Genomic DNA, 15,120 nt, shown 5'->3' on the forward strand with positions numbered 1-15,120 from the left:
GATTATCCATCAGGACAGAGGAGTTTGATACCCAAAACCTTGTTTTGTTGCTCTGGTGAAGCATCTGCAGGAGTTCGTTTAAGCTGCTGTGCCCTATTGTCGAAGTCCTTAGAACGTACGAGCGTAATACGAGGACTTGCGACGTCTTCCCTTTCAGATTACCGCGCGAGTTGGCCGTGCGGTTAGGAGCGCGCAGCTGTGAGCTTGCATCTGGCATATAGTGGGTTCGAACCCACTGTCGGTAGCCCTGAAGATGGTTTTCCATGGTTTGCCATTTTCACACCAGGCAAATGCTAGGGCTGTACCTTGATTAAAGCCACAGCCGCTTCCTTCCCATTCCTAGGCCTTTCCTACATCGTCGCCATAAGATCTATGTGTGTCGGTGCGACGTAAAACAAATAGCAAAAAAAACCTTCCCGAATGTGTTTAGTTACAGTGTGAGGTCAAAGAACATCAATAAACTGTTAGTGATATTATCCTAACCAAGTTCGTAAGGCCTCTATTACGGTATATGATATTGCGTTGGCAAGAATTCAAAGCCTTCGTCCAGGAAAATCTTTAAATTGTGCATGAAGAGGCCAACTGCGACTTCATGCAGGTAATATTGCCGATATTTAATATTACTGATGTAATTTACGAGCTTCAGTGAACATATGACCATACTGCATAGTGTTTTGTTGGCTTTCGTCATTAGAATAAGTTTAGAACATTGTGCGTCTATGTCTACCATCTAGCGGAGAAATTTTGCCGCAGCGTAGTCGCAAAAAGGCTCGCATAGAGCAGGCAGTATAGGAGGATCGAGACGGCGGTGTTCTGAAGACAGCACTGTGAGTGAGCAGGCTTTATATTCCTTGTAGGTTAAGCATAGAGTACCCTATGTCTCTGGACAGCAATGCCAAAGGCATTCTCCACTACTCGTTGTGTTCTCGACTGCCGGAAATTATAATTCGCCTGCCTTTCATCACTGCGAGCTGTGGATCCGGGGTACGGACGCATCAGATACGTTTTCAGTGGGAAAGCTTCATCACCAAGTATTACATAAGGCACAGGTTCATTACAATTTGGCAACGGTTTAGGACCTGGTATACTTAACGTTTTGTTTTCCAAAGATCTTCCTAAAACTGATCTTGAGAATAGTCCTCCGTCACTGGACTTACCATAACCTCCTACATTAACATCAACAAATCTGTATTTGGCGTCCACTAAAGGTAAACGAACTATAGAGAAAGTATGTTTATAGTTATAAAAGAGAGAGCCGCTGCTTGGGGGCGCTTGAATAACGACGTGTTTTCCGTCTAAAGCTCCTATACAGTTCGGAAAACGCCACAGATCATAGAATTCTTCAGATATTTTCTTCCACATTTCCTCAGTAAGTTGGGGCATTTCTCGTGGAGACAAAAATGTCCCAAATGGCCTCACATGTGGAAACTATTATAGAGTGAACAGCTGTCGGGGAAATTCTGTAACTGAAACTCATGGATATATGCGAATTTCCAGATGCGAGATACCTGGAAAATGTGTAAAAATTAATATTAATATCTACTCAGTGCCAACGGCCGCAGCCGTGTTGAAACACCGGATCCCGTGAGATCTCCGAAGTTAAGCAACATTGGGCGTGGTCAGGAGTTGGATGGGTTGCCACGCGCTGTTGGTGGGGGTAAGGGAATGGAGGATCGGAAAGGAACTGGCCACCCTACCGCACGTAAACTCCGGCTCAGGAACACCTCTGCGGAGGTTCCGACCTGCCTTCGGGCAGAATAACTCTTACCTTACCTATCTACTCAGTGCATATTTCAATGTTAATTAACTGCATATATATGCGTATAATGCTAGTGGACATGTAAGTGCTAAATTTACACCAAACGTACACTGGTGTACGATCAAAATACTTCAGTATATATGAATATTTTTACCGTAACGTAATGCTAGTCTCTCTTCTGCTCTTATGCATTTCCTCCATTTTTAATCCTTTTTCGTGAGATGTGGTTTCAGTTGTTGAAGCAAATTGTCAAACTTGGAGTAACTCATTCGAAAATATTTTACGAATTTTTCTTGGTCATTTCGTAGCCGACTGAAAATTGTGTGAAAATCTCCTTCTTCTTCTTCTTTTGTTGTAAACAATTTATGAACCCAGTATCGTTTCTCATTTTGCTTCTTCTTTTGTTGTAAAACAATGTACACTGCACAGGCAATAACTACGTCTTCTTCGTTCGGATCCATGTCTCCAACCTGTGAGCACAGATGCAATGAACAAGGACCACATGGCCACAGCACAGGCGCACCACAGTCCTACATGTGAAAATACAGAGTAGGCGGCAACGCCGTAGCACGGTCGAAGGACAGCCGAAGCACAGTCCTACATGTGAAAACAGGCTTTTACTCTTTCCCTTCGTCACAATTTCTGAGAATTCTAATTCTGCTGGCCATTGTATTTCTTAATCTTAGTGGAGACAACAGTCTGTGGCAGGTTGCACAATACAATCTCGGCCTTGTATGTACTTACAATATGTAAAGTAAGATTTTCTTGCTTCTGAAAATGAAATATATATTCCTCAATAATTAATTACAATTGAATGACGCCTATCACACCCCTACCAGGGCGCACTTGCTTGTTACATTCATGTGTATTTTTGTGCAAACGCCAGGTTTAATTTATGTTACAGCATAGTAGGATAAAGTAACACAATATTAATATGTCTACGTGTTTAACTTTGTTGGTAATCTTCTAGTAACTACCGATAGTTCTTGCGAATATCTAATTTAGGCCTAATTGGAATTTTCATTTTTTTGTGTTTAGTAATAACCTAGGATATGTCTGAACGTAGTTTAAACATTATTGTAGTGTAGTATAGTAACTTATTAGAAATTAGAGTGCCTATTCTATAATTTTGAGTAGGTAGTTTTGCGAATTTCGAACTTTAATGGTAATTTTCTTATCTGTTTGTGTTTGGCAATAACCTGTCGAAATTAGAATACTTACGTCTGAAAGTAATTTAAAATTATTGTAGTGTATTGTAGTATCTGTACTTAGTCTGAACGTAGTTTAAAATTATTGTAGTGTATTATAGTAGTTATAGTATAGTGTGTTTATTCTATTACTGTGAAATATTTGTGTACTATAGTACCTTTTCTGTGCTATCTGTAGTAACTTTCTTACTAGAATTCTGTTGTTGTAATTAGGGTAGACTTAACTGAAGTTAATAATTGTGTAATTCTTGTGTATTATTCTCTGTTTCCAGTAATTAACAGCAATTTTCAATATGTTAGCGTGATGTAGGAATAAAAAAATTCGTACAATTAAGTAGTATTGTATTGTAGTAGTAGTAGTAGTAGTAGTAGTAGTAGTACCCTATATTAATTAACTTATTGTCGTGTGATATTTGTGAACTAACCTAGATAATATTTCTTTCCTTTCATTTTTATTTTGCACAGAATAAGTTATCTTATTTTTCCTTATTTTTCCTTATTTCCTTATTTTCCTTTTCTTTTCATTATTTAGTAAAGAATGGTTAAGGAATGCGAGTGCAGGAACTGTGGGTGTGGTCAGGCATTAAGTAGTATGAGGGAGAAGTTGGAGATATTGAGAGAGATAATTAGTATTCTCTCCGAGGACAGGAAGGAAAGTAGGCCTCCCTCCAACAATGTACAGGATACAGAAGGTGTAATAGAGGGATGGGAAGGAAAGGGAGGATTGTGGAAGACAAGTGGTCTAATGTTTTAAGGGGAAGAAGATTGCAGGCTAAGGGCTCCATTCAGGATCAGAATTCAGGACAGGTGTGTGTGAGAAATCGGTACGAGTCACTGCAGTTAGAACAATCGAGGGAAGATGAGGAACACGGAACTGTTGCCGAGAAGTGTGGAAGTAGGAGAAGGGGAAGAGGTAGGAAAGGGAAATGTGGAGTAGTGGATAGGAAAAGACAGGTCGAACAGGGTCATGGGATGGAGAAAAGGGAGGAGGAAGTAGCATCTGCAGCTATCAGGAAAGATAGGACTGCCCAGGAGGCGATGGGATCAAATGAAGGGGGTAGGGTTAAGGTACTGGTCATGGGGGTTTCCATCGTTAGACATGTCGGGAAAGTGTGTGGAGGAAAGGGTACCAGGGTAGAGTGTTATCCAGATGTTGAGGAAAGTAGAAGAGAAGGAGGAGGGAAAGGAGAAGGTGATAGTGTTTCACGTTGGTACTAACAACGTAAGACAAGCGAGTGTAAGTACCAACATAGTTGAGGATGTGTGGGACCTGGTAAATGCTGCACGGGTGAAGTTTAAAGAAATCGGAGATTGTTATCAGTGGAATACTGTGTAGGAGGGATACTGACTGGAAGTGATTAGGGATTTAAATGAGAATATGGAGTGGATATGTGGGAAACTGGGAGTGAGATTTCTAGATCATAATGGGTGGGTAGGAGAGAGGGATCTGCACTCAGATGGCCTTTACTTAAACCGCAGTGGTACATAGAGTTTAGAAAATTTGTTTAGAAACGTTATAGGGAGATACATTCAGGGAAACAGGATGGCCTAGGGAGCGGTGTTAAGGGTACATGGAACTGGAAAGCAAGTAAAGATGACATAAAAAAGTTAGTGCTCAACAGTAGAAGTATTATAAAGAAAGGAATAGAATTAAGTTATTTAATAGATATATATATATACCAGATATTGCAGTACGAGTTGAATCATGGCTGAGAAATGATATAATGGATGCAGAAATGTTCTCACGGAACTGGAGGGTGTATCGTAGAGATAGGATAGGAATGGTAGGAGGGCTAGTATTCATTCTGGTGAAAGAAGAATTTGCAAGCTACGAAAAAGTTAATGCTGTTGACAAACACGAAATTCTAGGAGTAAGGCTCATCTCTAAGGATAATAGGCAACTTGATGTCTTTGGAGTGTACAGACCAGGAAAGGGTAGCTCAGATGCTGATTCAGAATTATTTGATAAGATAATCAGCTATGTGGGAAACGATAAGGAAAGGAATGTGATTGTAGCGGGTGATCTCAATTTACCAAATGTCAGTTGGAAATGTAATGCGAACGACAGTGAAGCATGACCAACAAATGGCAAATAAGCTAATATGAGAAGGGCACCTGATTCAGAAAGTGATGAAACCAACTAGAGGGAAGAATATCCTGGATGTGGTGCTGGTAAAACCAGATGAGCTTTTTAGAGAAACCGAAGTAATAGATGGTATTGGTGATCACGAAGCTGTTTTTGTGGTAATTAAAAACAAATGTGAAAGAAAGGAAGATATTGAAATTAGGACTGTTAGGCAGTACCATACAGCTGATAAAACAGGCATGAGGGAGTTTTTAATAAGTAATTATGATCGGTGGAAAACGGTAAATAAAAATGTAAACAGAATTTGGGATGGGTTTAAAGCAATTGTTGAGGAATGTTAAAATAGGTTTGTACCTTTAAAGGTGGTAAGGAATGGTAAAGATACACTATATTATAACAGAGAAGTAAAGAGACTAAGAAGGAGGTGCAGGTTGGAAAGAAATAAAGTTAGAAATGGCTGTGGAAGTAAGAAGAAATTGAAGGAACTTACTAGGACATTGAATCTAGCAAAGAAATCAGCTAAGGATAACATGATGGCAAGCATAATTGTTGGCCATACAAATGTTAGTGAAAAATGGAAGAGTATGTATAGGTACTTTAAGGCAGAAACAGGTTCCAAGAAGGACATTCCAGGAATTATTAATGAACAAGGAGAGTATGTATGCGAGGATTTCAAAAGGCAGAAGTATTCAGTCAGCAGTATGTAAAGATTGTTGGTTACATAGATAATGTCCAGATAGAGGAGATGACGAATACTAAATAAATATTACAATTTATCTATGACAGCAATGACATTTACAGTATGAAACAAAATTTGAAACCAGAAAAGCAGCTGAAATTGATAAGGTTTCGGTGCTGGGATGTCGTACCATATCTGAAGTACTTGTTTGATTATTGTTTGCATGAAGGAACTTTACCAAATGAACGTAGAGTTGCTATAGCAGCCCCTGTGTATATAGGAAAGGGTGATAGACATAAAGCTGAAAATTACAGGCCTGTCAGTTTAACATGCATTGCATATAAGCTTTGGGTAAGCATTATTTCTGATTACATAAGACATGTTTGCAAAATTAATAACTGAATTAATAACTGGTGTGATAGAAGGCATTTTGGGTTTAGGAAAGGTTATTCCGCAGAAGGCCAACTTGTAGGATTCCAGCAAGATTCAGCAGATATCCTGGATTCAGGAATTCAATTGGACTGTATCACGATTGACCTGTCCAAGGCATTTGATAGTGTAGATCATGGGAGACTACTGGCAAAAATGAGTGCAATTGGACTTGACAAAAGAGTGACTGAATGGGTGGCTCTGATTCTAGAAAATAGAACTCAGAGAAATAGAGAAGTTGAGGTTTTTTCTGTCCCTGTAATAACTAAGAGGGGAATTCCTCTAGGCAGTATTATTGGACCATTTCTGGTATCTTATATATATATATCAATGATATATGTAAAGAATGAGAGATAAGTCTTTTTGCAGATGATGTTATTTTGTACAGGGTAATAAATAAGTTACAAGATTGTGAGCAACTGGAAAATGACCTCGGTAATGTTGTGAGATGGACAGTAGGCAATGGTATGATGATAAAGTGGGATAAAAGTCAGGTTGTGAGTTTCACAAATAGGAAAAGTCCTCTCAGTTTTAATTACTGCGTTGATGGGGTGAAAGTTCTATTTGGGGATCATTGTAAATACCTAGGTATTAATATAAGGAAAGATCTTCAATGGGGTAATCACATAAGTATGATTGTAAATAAAGGATACATACCTCTGCCCATGGTTATGAGGGTATTTATGGGTTGTAGTAAGGATGTAAAGGAGAGAGAGAGTATTTTTGTCTGGTGAGACCCCAACTAGAGTATGGTTCCAGTGTATGGGACCCTCACCAGGATTACTTGATCCAGAAACTAGAACAAATCCAAAGAAAAGCAGCTCGATTTGTTCTGGGCGATTTCCGACAAAAGAGTAGCGTTACAAAAATGTTGCGAAGTTTGGACTGGGAAGACTTGGGAGAAAGGAGACGAGCTGCTCGACTAAGTGGTATGTTCTGAGCTGTCAGTGGAGAGATGGCATGGGCGGACATCAGTAGACGAATAAATTTGAGTGGTGTCTTTAAAAGTAGGAAAGATCACAATATGAAAATAAAGTTGGAATTCAAGAGGACAAGTTGGGGCAAATATTCGTTTATAGGAAGGGGAGTTAGAGATTGATATAACTTACCAGGGGAGATGTTCAATAAATTTCCAATGTCTTTGCAATCATTTAAGAAGTGGCTAGGAAAACAACAGATAGGGAATCTGCCACCTGGGCGACTGCCTTAAATGCAGATCAGTAGAGATTGATTGATTGATTGATTGATTGATTGATTGATTGATTGATTGATTGATTGATAACGAAAGGTCTTCATTGGAGTAATCAGATTAAAGGATGTTACGTAAAAGTTACAGAACATGGTTATGAAGGTATTGGACGTTTGTAGTAAGGAAGTAAAAGAAAGGATGTATATATCTAATTAGACACCCAATTACAGTATGATTCCAGCTTATGAAACACCCACCAGGATTACTTGATTTGAAAACTGGAAAAGATCATAAGGACAGCTGCACAGTTTTTTCTGAGTGATTTCCGTCAAAAAAGTAGTGTTATGCAAATGTTGCAAATTTTGGATGGAAAGACTGCTGTGCTTTTTGCTTTCTTTCAAGCTCTCATGGGAAATTTGGCGTGGAAAGGCATTAGTAGGTGAATAAACTGGAGTGAGTTTTTTAGAGTAGGTAATAGCATAATCATCATCATCATCTGTTTACCCTCCAGGGTCGGCTTTTCCCTCGGACATAGCGAGGGATCCCACCTCTACCACCTCAAGGGCAGTGTCCTGGAGCTTCAGACTCTTGGTCGGGGATACAACTGGGGAGAATGACCAGTACCTCGCTCAGGCGGCCTCACCTGCTATGCTGAACAGGGGCCTTGTGGAGGGATGGGAAGATTGGAAGGGATAGGCAAGGAAGAGGGAAGGAAGCGGCCGTGGCCTTATGTTAGGTACCATCCCGGCATTCGCCTGGAGGAGAAGTGGGAAACCACGGAAAACCACTTCCAGGATGGCTGAGGTGGGAATCGAACCCACCTCTACTCAGTTGGCCTCCCGAGGCTGAGTGGACCCCGTTCCAGCCCTCATACCACTTTTCAAATTTCGTGGCAGAGCCGGGAATCGAACCCGGGCCTCCGGGGGTGGCAGCTAATCACGCTAACCACTACACCACAGAGGCGGACAGGTAAGAGCATAATACGAAGATAAACTTGGAATGAAAGAGGACAAATTATATTCATGAAATCCTTGACGTACGGTACCCCAATAAAACAATACAAATATCAAGAATGCATTCTTCTTCATTGATCCCGTGTGCACTGAAAATATACAGGGTGAAGCGTAATTCGCGCACTCGGGCGTCGCAGCGCGACTCCTCACATGTCAGCAATAAAAAAATGTCTCTTACAAATTTTCGTCTTGCGCGTATATCCGGCAGAAAAACGACGCTGAAGAGTAGCAATCTGGCAACACTGTAACCACATGTAGGGTAACTACCTCTGTCAACACAAATTAGTCGTACTGTACAGTTGGTGCAATGGATAGTGTTTTGGGTTAGCATGCAAGAGGTCGAGTGGTCGATCCTGGGTCGAGGCGTATGTTTTTTATTTCGTAAATGTAGTCCAGGTGGCGTGGTATCTGGCATCTTAATCGTCAACAGCGATTGCAGTGGGTCCTCTAGAAACCATTTGCACTTACATACTACGATCCTAGGAATGGACGAACAATCGTTTTCATTGGTCAGCCTTGAAAGGCGCCCTTTCCACGTCGTGGGACGTGAAACATATAACATTATTATTATTCATGTAGTATGTAAATGACAAGTAGGTGTTGTGTTATTGTACTGTGCTATCATCTTTAGCATATCGAAAGTGATATTGTCATCATCACCATCATCATCTGTTTACCCTCCAGGTTCGGCTTTTCCCTCGGACTGAGCGAGGGATCCCACCTCTACCGCCTCAAGGGCAGTGTCGGGGGATACAACTGAGGAGTATGACCAGTACTTCGCCCAGGCGGCCTCACCTGCTATAGTGAACAGGGGCCTAGTAGGGGGATGGGAAGATTGGAAGGGATAGGCAAGGATGAGGGAAGGAAGCGGCCGTGGCCTTAAGATAGGTACCATCCCGGCATTTGCCTGGAGGTGAAGTGGGAAACCACGGAAAACCACTTCGAGGATGGCTGAGGTGGGAATCGAACCCGCCTCTACTCAGTTGACCTAACGAGGCTGAGTGGACCCCGTTCCAGCCCTCGTACCACTTTTCAAATTTCGTGGCAGAGCCGGGAATCGAACCCGGACCTCCGGGAGTGGCAGCTAATCACGCTAACCACTACACCACAGAGGCGGCGAAAGTGACATTGTTTGTGTAGTTATTCTGTCCTATGACTGGTCATTTGTTTCAGCTGTCTATTTCTTATTCGTCTAACCAGGTATTTGTTGTTTCAGCGTTACAAAATGTTGTAAATGTAGGATACATGTGACCTCAGAAACGGTGTCTTACTGTATTACAGTAGGTAATGTCAGATGGAAATTAGCAAATAAAAAATGCGCCTCAACTGAGGATCGAACCATCGACCTCCTGCATAGCAACCAAAAACTCTATCCACTACACCAACTGTACCGCACGACGACAATGTGCTGACAGCGATAGTTACCCTACATATGGTTACAGTGTTGCCAGATTGCTACTCTTCAACGTCCGTTTTCTACCGGATATACTCGCAAGACGAAAATTTGTGAGAGACATTTTTTTATTGCTGGCATGTGAGGAGTCGCGCTGCGACGCCCGAGTGCGCGAATTACGCTTCACTCTGTATATACATAACTAGCAGTTACCGCGGCTTCGCTCGCATGGATTTCGTAATTTGTTAAAAGTAATCGTTCCTCAGTACTGTACTAAGACATTATGTAAAAATCAATAAGTATAAAAACTCACCAACAAATTGAGTTTCATTTATCCAGAAACTGCTTGTAAACCACGTGTGAGGTATTGCCTTTTGGGGCTAAGATGACCATGCGACATAAAATTGTACATGTGAAAAACAGTCTTCTCTCAAGTTGAAAGAAAAATGCGTGTTTCTTTAGTTTTAAAAGAGATTCCAAATACCTATTTCCACGTCTTTAACATCTTCCGTTTTTGAGATACAAGTATCGTCACAAGAAGAATTCAACACCTTTATCTGTCCTTCCACCAACCCCACCCCACCTAGTGGATTTTCCAAAAACAAAAAAAGACATGTTTCTTTACTTTTAAAGGAGATTCCAAATACCAATTTTCACGTCTGTAACATGTTCCGTTTTTGACATATACTGTACCGGCACTCAATTTAAAAATTCACCCGCTTTTCAAATTTTTCATCCCCCTAAGTGGATTTTCCGAAAACAAAACATACTTGCTTCTTAGTTCTTTATCTTTTTACAATTGGCTTTAAGTCGCACCGACAAAGGTAGGTCATATAGCGACGACGGGATAGGTAAGGGTTAGGAGTGGGAAGGAAGTGGCCGTGGCCTTAATTAAGGTACAGCCCCAGCATTTGCCTGGACTGAAAAAGGGAAACTACGGAAAACCATCTTCAGGGCTGACGACAGTGGGGTTCGAACCCACTATCCCCCGAATGAAGTTTCATAGCTGCGCGCCCGTAACCGCACGGGCAACTTTCGCGGTCTTTACTTTTAAAGGAGATTAAAAAACGGTTTTCACGTCTGTAACATCTTCAGATTTCGAGATATAAGTACCGCCATGAAAATAATTCCATTTCATTCACTTCATTTCATCCTCCCCCCTGAAGTGAATTTTCCGAAAATAAAATAACGTGTTTCTTTATTTATAAAGGAGCTTCCAAATATCAACGATCACGAATGTAACATCTTCAGTTTTTGAGATATATGTATCCTCATAAAAAAAGAATTCATATCCTTTTATCCCCCCCTTCCGCCAAGTTGATTTTCTCCCAAAAAATGCGCGTTTCTTTATTTCTAAAGGAGATTCCAAATACCAATTTTCACGTTTGTAACATCTTTAGTTTTTTTAGATATAAGTATCATCATACAAATAATTCAACTAATTTTTCAATTCTTTCACCCCCCAAGTGTATTTTCCGAAAACGAAAGAATACTTGTTTCTTTATTGTTAAAGTAGATTCCATATACCAATTTTCACGTCTGCAACAGCTTTAGTTTTTGAGATATAAGTATCCTCATACAATCAATTCAACTAATTTTTCAATTCCTTCACCTCTGTTAAGTGGATTTTCCGAAAACACAGAAATACGCTTGTCTTTATTTTTAAAGAAGACTCCAAATACCAATTTTCACCTCTGTAACTTCTCCATTTTTGAATAATCACTAACCTAATAAAAATAATTCTAATCCCTTTCAGGTCCTTTTCTCCCCATTAAGTGTTTTTCGAAAACAAGAAATACATGCTTTTTTATTTTTAAAAGGTTTAAAAATACCAATTTTTACGTCTGCAACATGTTCAGTTTATGACATGTTCTGTAGCTATTCTCATTTTAAAAATTCACCCCCTTATTCACTTCCCCTTAAATGGATTTCCCGAAAGTAAATGATCTGTGTTTCTGTACTTTCACAGGAGATTCCAAATACCACTTCTCACGTATGTAATAATTTAGGTTTCTAAAATATACTGTACATATAATCTTTTTAAAAACTCACCCCCATTTGTCACTCCTGTTCACCCCCCATTAGTCGGACTTTCCTAAAACAGAAAATACTTTTTTTCTTTATTTTTAAAGGAGATTCCAAATACCAATTTTCATGTCTGTAACATCTTCAGTTTTTTAAATATAAGTATCCTCATAAAAGGTATTCAACCCCCCTTTTCCCCATTTTTTCACCCCCTTTAAGTAGATATTTTCCAAAAACAAAAAATGTGTGTTTCTTTATTTTTGAAGAAGATTCTAAACACAAATGTTTACATGTGTAAACTTTTAAGTTCTTGAGATATACAGTAGATTTATGCTTATTTAAAGAATTCACCCGTCTTTTCACCCCCTTATCGACAGGGTATCCAAAAAATCGTCCGATATAATCACTCTAATATAAATATATCCCCAAAATTTCATTTATTTCTGTCCAGTAGTTTTGGCTCGGCGATGGTCGGTCAGTCAGTCAGTCAGTCAGTCAGTCAGTCAGTCAGTCAGTCAGTCAGTCAGTCAGTCAGTCAGTCAGTCAGTCAGTCAGTCAGTCAGTCAGTCAGTCAGTCAGTCAGTCAGTCAGTCAGTCAGTCAGTCAGTCAGTCAGTCAGTCAGTCAGTCAGTCAGTCAGTCAGTCAGTCAGTCAGTCAGTCAGTCAGTCAGTCAGTCAGTCAGTCAGTCAGTCAGTCAGTCAGTCAGTCAGTCAGTCAGTCAGTCAGTCAGTCAGTCAGTCAGTCAGTCAGTCAGTCAGTCAGTCAGTCAGTCAGTCAGTCAGTCAGTCAGTCAGTCAGTCAGTCAGTCAGTCAGTCAGTCAGTCAGTCAGTCAGTCAGTCAGTCAGTCAGTCAGTCAGTCAGTCAGTCAGTCAGTCAGTCAGTCAGTCAGTCAGTCAGTCAGTCAGTCAGTCAGTCAGTCAGTCAGTCAGTCAGTCAGTCAGTCAGTCAGTCAGTCAGTCAGTCAGTCAGTCAGTCAGTCAGTCAGTCAGTCAGTCAGTCAGTCAGTCAGTCAGTCAGTCAGTCAGTCAGTCAGTCAGTCAGTCAGTCAGTCAGTCAGTCAGTCAGTCAGTCAGTCAGTCAGTCAGTCAGTCAGTCAGTCAGTCAGTCAGTCAGTCAGTCAGTCAGTCAGTCAGTCAGTCAGTCAGTCAGTCAGTCAGTCAGTCAGTCAGTCAGTCAGTCAGTCAGTCAGTCAGTCAGTCAGTCAGTCAGTCAGTCAGTCAGTCAGTCAGTCAGTCAGTCAGTCAGTCAGTCAGTCAGTCAGTCAGTCAGTCAGTCAGTCAGTCAGTCAGTCAGTCAGTCAGTCAGTCAGTCAGTCAGTCAGTCAGTCAGTCAGTCAGTCAGTCAGTCAGTCAGTCAGTCAGTCAGTCAGTCAGTCAGTCAGTCAGTCAGTCAGTCAGTCAGTCAGTCAGTCAGTCAGTCAGTCAGTCAGTCAGTCAGTCAGTCAGTCAGTCAGTCAGTCAGTCAGTCAGTCAGTCAGTCAGTCAGTCAGTCAGTCAGTCAGTCAGTCAGTCAGTCAGTCAGTCAGTCAGTCAGTCAGTCAGTCAGTCAGTCAGTCAGTCAGTCAGTCAGTCAGTCAGTCAGTCAGTCAGTCAGTCAGTCAGTCAGTCAGTCAGTCAGTCAGTCAGTCAGTCAGTCAGTCAGTCAGTCAGTCAGTCAGTCAGTCAGTCAGTCAGTCAGTCAGTCAGTCAGTCAGTCAGTCAGTCAGTCAGTCAGTCAGTCAGTCAGTCAGTCAGTCAGTCAGTCAGTCAGTCAGTCAGTCAGTCAGTCAGTCAGTCAGTCAGTCAGTCAGTCAGTCAGTCAGTCAGTCAGTCAGTCAGTCAGTCAGTCAGTCAGTCAGTCAGTCAGTCAGTCAGTCAGTCAGTCAGTCAGTCAGTCAGTCAGTCAGTCAGTCAGTCAGTCAGTCAGTCAGTCAGTCAGTCAGTCAGTCAGTCAGTCAGTCAGTCAGTCAGTCAGTCAGTCAGTCAGTCAGTCAGTCAGTCAGTCAGTCAGTCAGTCAGTCAGTCAGTCAGTCAGTCAGTCAGTCAGTCAGTCAGTCAGTCAGTCAGTCAGTCAGTCAGTCAGTCAGTCAGTCAGTCAGTCAGTCAGTCAGTCAGTCAGTCAGTCAGTCAGTCAGTCAGTCAGTCAGTCAGTCAGTCAGTCAGTCAGTCAGTCAGTCAGTCAGTCAGTCAGTCAGTCAGTCAGTCAGTCAGTCAGTCAGTCAGTCAGTCAGTCAGTCAGTCAGTCAGTCAGTCAGTCAGTCAGTCAGTCAGTCAGTCAGTCAGTCAGTCAGTCAGTCAGTCAGTCAGTCAGTCAGTCAGTCAGTCAGTCAGTCAGTCAGTCAGTCAGTCAGTCAGTCAGTCAGTCAGTCAGTCAGTCAGTCAGTCAGTCAGTCAGTCAGTCAGTCAGTCAGTCAGTCAGTCAGTCAGTCAGTCAGTCAGTCAGTCAGTCAGTCAGTCAGTCAGTCAGTCAGTCAGTCAGTCAGTCAGTCAGTCAGTCAGTCAGTCAGTCAGTCAGTCAGTCAGTCAGTCAGTCAGTCAGTCAGTCAGTCAGTCAGTCAGTCAGTCAGTCAGTCAGTCAGTCAGTCAGTCAGTCAGTCAGTCAGTCAGTCAGTCAGTCAGTCAGTCAGTCAGTCAGTCAGTCAGTCAGTCAGTCAGTCAGTCAGTCAGTCAGTCAGTCAGTCAGTCAGTCAGTCAGTCAGTCAGTCAGTCAGTCAGTCAGTCAGTCAGTCAGTCAGTCAGTCAGTCAGTCAGTCAGTCAGTCAGTCAGTCAGTCAGTCAGTCAGTCAGTCAGTCAGTCAGTCAGTCAGTCAGTCAGTCAGTCAGTCAGTCAGTCAGTCAGTCAGTCAGTCAGTCAGTCAGTCAGTCAGTCAGTCAGTCAGTCAGTCAGTCAGTCAGTCAGTCAGTCAGTCAGTCAGTCAGTCAGTCAGTCAGTCAGTCAGTCAGTCAGTCAGTCAGTCAGTCAGTCAGTCAGTCAGTCAGGTCAGGTCAGTCAGTGTTATATAGATGTACTTGTCAATTAGGGATTGAAATAATTCACCAAGGGGGATGATCGTGGGGATTATTGTTTTAAGAGGAAGTACAGGCAACCATCCTCCATTAACACTAATTAGAAGGGAAAATGAAGAGGTCTGACACTTCGAAAAATGAAGGTGTCGCCCAAAGAAAGATAAAGGCCACGAAGGTCGTGAAAATGACTCACGTGGCCTCGATACCTAATACCGTCAGGGTCCGAAAAGAACATGGTTTGACCAAGGGAGGTCTGATAATATAAATGAAAGCGAGGAGCCTGGCACAAGTAAGTGGAAGCAATGCCAGGACTCGGCTAAGGGCCCCGTGCTCACCAACCCACGCTCCGAAGT

General features: G+C 41.8%; 1 pseudogene; it reads right to left on the bottom strand.

Annotated features, from left to right (window-relative positions):
- Positions 1 to 858: 858 nt before the first annotated feature.
- Positions 859 to 2,220, bottom strand: LOC137500500 (uncharacterized; annotated as a pseudogene).
- Positions 2,221 to 15,120: the final 12,900 nt, after the last annotated feature.

Source organism: Anabrus simplex, chromosome 4 (genome assembly GCF_040414725.1).
Source record: "Anabrus simplex isolate iqAnaSimp1 chromosome 4, ASM4041472v1, whole genome shotgun sequence".
Taxonomy (NCBI): Eukaryota; Metazoa; Arthropoda; class Insecta; order Orthoptera; family Tettigoniidae; genus Anabrus; species Anabrus simplex.